Below are 6,081 nucleotides of genomic sequence, written 5' to 3'. Positions count from 1 at the left end.
TAGACACGGGCATAATTTGTGATCTATGTAACTAATCTCTATACAGAAATCTCTGTATTTAAACCAACAAAATGAATTTCAGAAAAAATTAAAACCAAAGTATTTCCTCCTCTTGCCTTAAGTTTCACTCTGACTAGTCTTCTAAACACTTGGAAGAACTCACAATGAGCATGAGACATTGACATTGATACCCTCTAGCCTTCAGGGTCTCTGACAATGATGAATGATAAATCTTTAAATAAATGAGCCTTGACATGTGTAGTGCAGGCAGTCTTATTTGTCATGCACATAGCTTCTTTTCCTCAAAAAGACGAAAAAGGCAGTTGATTTAAGATATTTTTCTCCAATTCCATTGATATTTCTAAAAAGTCTTACATGGACAGGGACATGGTTGTAAAATTGACATGAGAAGATAAAACCCAGTGAAATGTCATCATTGCCAGATGAGGTCAAGGGCTCACAAAACACAGCTGATAGGACCCAAGGCTCTTCTGCACTCTTACAACTCATACAGAGGACACTTAATTAGCACGCCTGGCTTATAGATCTCTTAATCACCGTGATTCACCAGTTAAATTAAAATTAACAACACTATGCAATTGCTCATGAGTCAAAGAATGCAGCCTATAACCAACAAAACTGTAACCAACAAAAAGAAATAAAAACAGCAGAAGAACCGAAATGGGTGGCTTGAGGATTCTCAGCACATGTTTTTGTGTTTTCATTTTCCAGTCTCTAACACCCTTCTTGCTGCTTTTCTTTAGCGGTCTCATGGGTATTTTTCTTCCTATTCTTCTTAGTATGTTGCATCTGAAGATGTATGTTCCTTTTGGAGAACACCACAAAAGAAGGTTCTGGGAACATGCTAATCATTCTCCTTTCAGAGTAAACATTTACTGACCCTCGGCAGTTCTCTACCAAAATTAAGCCAAAGACAGGGCTCGCGCCAACTTTCATAATTTGTATTTCATTTCCTAAAAGTACAATATGTTTATTACATTAACTTAAAATATTACTAAACTTGGGAAGGAGATAAAAGACAAATGCAGACAAACCAGCCCTTGAGGACATAAATTTAAATAGAAATCTGGAGTCTAGTACATCAGTATGATAAATTTTGGATCATTAGAATTTGATGCCTAATACTTTTCGGTCAGATAATTCTATGAAAAACAACGAACTATTACTCCAAACAAACTCACTAGGGGAAATAATACCAAATTTGATTATATAAATAGATTTAGAAGATTTATGTGCCCACTAAAACCAATTTGTAGAACAGATAAGAATACTTGGTTTAAACAAAATATATTCTGTGACTAAAAGAACAGTCACAGATTCTTGAGTGTGATTGTACTAGTTAAGTGATACATATTCTTAGGGAAAAGAGCTGAATTCAAGGAAAATCATTTCTTGAAAATGAGTTTCAATTTTGTTTTCTATAATACAGTCTTCCAAGATAATTACTCAGGTTTTCGTTTTTTTTGTTTGTTTGTTTGTTTGTTTTTTGTTTTTTTATGTTTTGTTTTACTATGTTTCCTGTTCTTCTGTTTACAACTTAGAGGGAAAAAAAAGATCAATTCTTTTAATCAAATCTGTCATCACCCAGGTACTTTGCCATTTACAAGCATACCTTGGAGATATTGTGGGGTGGGTTCCAAACCACCTCAATAAAGCACACATCACAATAAAGTGAGTCGTAATTTTTTGCTGGTGGAGGGTATTGCTTTAAATTTATAAAAAAATTGCAACATTTGTGATGCACAGTAAAGCAAAGTGCAACAAAATGAGGATGCATGTATATAGTTTACAAAGTGCTCACAGTGCTGGGTGACAAGGTTTCCTTCACCGAAACCGATGCCTTCTCTTGTTTTTTAAGTATATTTTTAATTTTTCAATTACAGTTGACATATAATATTATATTAGTTTCAGCTGTATAACACAGTGATTAGATATTTATATAACTTGTGAAGGGATCATCCCTATAAATCCAGTACCCATCTGACATCATATGTAGTTATTACAATATTACTGATTATTTCTTATGCTATACACTGCATCCCCATGACTATTTTGTAACTATCAATTTGTACTTCTTAATCCCTTCCTCTTTTTTCACTCATCTCCCCCCAAACACTCTCCCCTCTGGCAATCATCAAAATATTCTCTGTATCTATGAGTTTGTTTCTGTTGTATTTGTTTGTTTACTTTGTTCTTCAGATTCCACATGTAAGTGGGATCATATGGCATTTGTCTTTCTCTGTCTGATATACTCCACTCAGCACAGTAACCTCTAGGTCCATCCATGTAGCCACACATGGCAAGAGTTCATTCTTTTGTAGGGCTGAGTAATATTCTATTGTATTTATGTAACTCTTCTTCTGTATCCATTCATCCATTGATGGACATCTCAGTTGCCTCCTGTCTTGGCTATCCTAAGTAATGCTGCAATGAACATATGGATGCACATGTCCCTTTGAAGTAGCATTTTGGGGTCTTTAGATAAATACCCAGCAAGGGGAATACTTGGTCCTTCTTTGTCTCTTGTTATAGCGTTTGTTTTAAAATTTATTTTGTTTGTTATATAAGTATTGCAACCCCAGCTTTTGTTTATTTGTTTCCATTTTCATGAAGTATCTTTTTCCATTACTTTCAGTCTGTGTGTGTCTTTCAATCTGAAGTGAGTCTCTTGTAGGCAGCATATGTAAGCGTCTTCTTTTCTTTTTTTTAGAATGAGATATATTTAAAACTACATTGTCTAAAATGGCTTTTAGTTGCAATTTAGAACCCAAACTGGGGTCAAAGACAAGAGCTAGTATGAGTTGGTCTTGACAATTTAATTTAGGGCAAACTGCACAAATTTGATGCTTCTGCTTGAATTGGAAACTACAGACAATAAAGTCTCTTCAGTTAATTTCAGAGATGGGAGTATTTTCTAATGCAGATTAAAGTTTTTCTTCACATGGAGCTCCCCTCTGTTCGAAGAGGGGGCAGGCAGGATGCAAGATCCCCAGTGTTCAGTGTGAGGGGCTGGCAGCCCCCAGTGATGTTCCCTGGCCCTCTCACCATTGCTGAATAGAAGTGCTACCTGCTGTTCTGAGAGAGCAGCAGTTGTCACCATCTGAGAGAAAGTCCAAGGCTCTCCTGGATTGGCATCAATAAACAGGTTCTGAGAAGCCACCAGCCCGTCTGTGATGCATCCCTAGGATGCTGGGACTCGGCTCACAGCTGCCTTTGCTGTAGCAGAGACACCCTCCCCCATGCTGTCCTGAGCATAAGCGTGTGGCTCTGGAAGCTGAATTGGGCCTGTGCGTAACTCCCCAGGGCCACCTGGCCACCCCCAGACTTGGGTAAGGCTCTGCGCTTGCTATAGAGCAGAGCCTTGTTTTCTTATCCATTATGCCACCCTATCTTTTGACTGGAACATTTAATCTATTTATATTTCAAATAATTGTTGATAGATATGTAGTTAATGCCATTTTATTCATATTTTTCTTCTTCTCCTTCCCCTTTCCCTTTGACTCCTTCTCTTTCTCCTTCTCCTTCTCCTTCTTCTTAAGAAAGTCCTTTCAACACTCCTTATAATATTGGTTTAATGGTGATGAACTCTTTTAGCTTTTTTTTTTTTTTTTTTTTTTGTCTGGGAAACTCTTTATCTGTCCTTCCATTCTAAATGGTAGATTGACTTATGGGAACTTCCTTGTGGGTAACAAACTGCTTTTCTCTTGTGCTTTTAAGATTCTCAGGTAAAGTCCAAGGCTGGAGCCAAGACAGGCCTTTTATAGAAAAAGCCACTAGCTTGGTGGGTCCGAAAGTTGAGGGGAGTGGGATCTCAGGGAATCACCAGGGCAAGGTGAACAGTGTTAGCCAGGTGGATGGTGACTCAGATATGGTGGCTGCCTGCATCTGCATGCCAGGAGTGGGAGGGCTCAAAAAAGAAATAATAGATTTTGCCAGCACTTTTGTCTGGGAGAAAGCTGCCCCTCCAGCCCTCGCCCTGATACCAGACAATTCAGTTCCTCCCTGCATGTCCCTGGCACCTTTAGATATGCTGCCCCAATGCTGCAGCTCAGAGCGAGTGAGTCCATCAGTGAGTAAGTCCATGCCCAGGCCCTTGAAGAGGAGCGCCTGGGACTCCAGCAGCCCTCTGTCTCATTCAGTCACAATCTCTGCTTGTTTCCACAGCCAGAAGTTGTGGGAAAGTCTCTTCCCATCACTAGAAACCTGGGCTGGGAAGCCTGGTGTGGGGCTGGACACCTTGCTCTTCAGGAGGTACCTCCACAGCCAAGATATCCTTTCTGATTTTTTTACCCCCACATGAGGGTGTGAGACCAGCCTGTTATGCATCTCCACCCCTTCTACTAGTCTCAAGGTGGTTTCTTCTGTGTGTCCTTAGTTGTAAGACTTCTGGACAGCTAGACTTCAGACGATTCTCAATGATAGTTGTTCTGTAGTTAAATTGTAATTTTGATGTGGTTGTGGGAGTAGGAAAGCACAGTATTTATGTGCTCCATCATCTTGACCAGAACTCCCACCAATGCCTTTTCTTCCTTCCTAATTAACAGCAAGACTCATAGGCCTTAGAAATAAAATAATTAATTAGCACAGAATGTATAATTTTACATTTTGCTCAGTTGTTACGTACCAAAACCAAAAACTCATTGAACTAAAGTGATCACAAAGCTTGTGTATCTATCACTCTGGTTGATTGGATATTACTTTGGCAGATAAGTCAGAGCTATCTTTGTTCCTGTTTTGTGAATTTCTTAGGTGAAAAATAGTATTAAACTATAAAAATTGAATCATATTTAGAATGCACATAATTTGCACATTTAGCAACAGATTTAATAAATTGCTTTACCATAAAAGAGTAATTGAAATCAGGGCTGGTTGAGAGAACCCCATATTTGTCCCTTATTATTAGAAGTCATATAAACTACTATTTCTCAACGAGGTTCCACTCTCAGAAATTCTGATGTAGTTAGTCTGCAGTGTAGTCTGGGCATCAAGATGTGAAAAGCTCTGTGGGTAAATACAATATGAAGCAAAAGTTAAGAACCACTGATACAAGTAAGTTATTTTTAAATGAGAGTATACTGGGGTTATCTTATAGTAGGTCTGTCTGTAGCTGGCATTTTTTCCTCATTATGATATAGTAATTTAAACCAATGTTTCCTGTCCTCCTGCTATCATGGTATACTTAGAATATTGTGGCATTTTGTGTGGGCCCCTGGGGGTAAATAGAGAAGGCTATGTGTAGCAGAAGTAACCTGCCTGGAAATCTCAGCTGCTGATTAGAGCCAGGCTACTCCAGGGTCAAAGGGGATCAGAGCTCAATATCAAAGTACTCCAGTAACCGATTCTTTGCAACTGAAAGATTGATATACTCTGCCTAATTGCACTAATATTTAGAGTCAATGAATATCAACAGTAAATAAAAAACTATAAATAAAAGCTAAAAAGCTTTTATGTTTCCCTGTTCTTAGATTCTAGTTGAGTTTAGAACTCATTTAGAATAGGATTTTTATGGACTGGAATTGGCCTGTGGTACTTAAGCAATCTCAGGGGACTTCTGGAGTCCCACTTGACACAAATTCATCCTTCATTCTGAATTCATGGAAGATGTAACACAAGTTTTTGCTCACATCCGGTGTCAGTCCAGGGCAAGTCGCACCAATATTATTCTGGGCTTTCTTACTCAAGCATAGACAAGGTTAGAAATTGTCATTACCTTTATCTTACCTGAGGCTTAACTATGAAAAAAAGAATGGAGAACTTAATAATCACTATCACCTGAACCTAATAATAATGGACTTAATAGCTAAAAAATCTTAGCAGTAAAGAAAGGAGCAAAAGTCATTTTTTTATTAAAATTATATCTTTTTACTGGGAAAATAGAACATAGCATATGGGATGGGAATATGAAATAAGACAGAAGAGGCTGAATTTAATTATGCTTAATTAAAAATTGTGCATGTGGGACTATGACAAAGTAAAGCATATTTGGCTTCAATTATTTTTGCTCAAAACAGGTAGGATGAAATGTAGCCTTTAGAATACAAAATTAAACCAGGAGAGAGG

This window comes from Rhinolophus sinicus, chromosome 6 (assembly GCF_057876585.1).
Source record: "Rhinolophus sinicus isolate RSI-liver-muscle chromosome 6, RSI-T2T, whole genome shotgun sequence".
NCBI lineage: Eukaryota > Metazoa > Chordata > Mammalia > Chiroptera > Rhinolophidae > Rhinolophus > Rhinolophus sinicus.
This window is presented reverse-complemented; position numbering follows the sequence as displayed.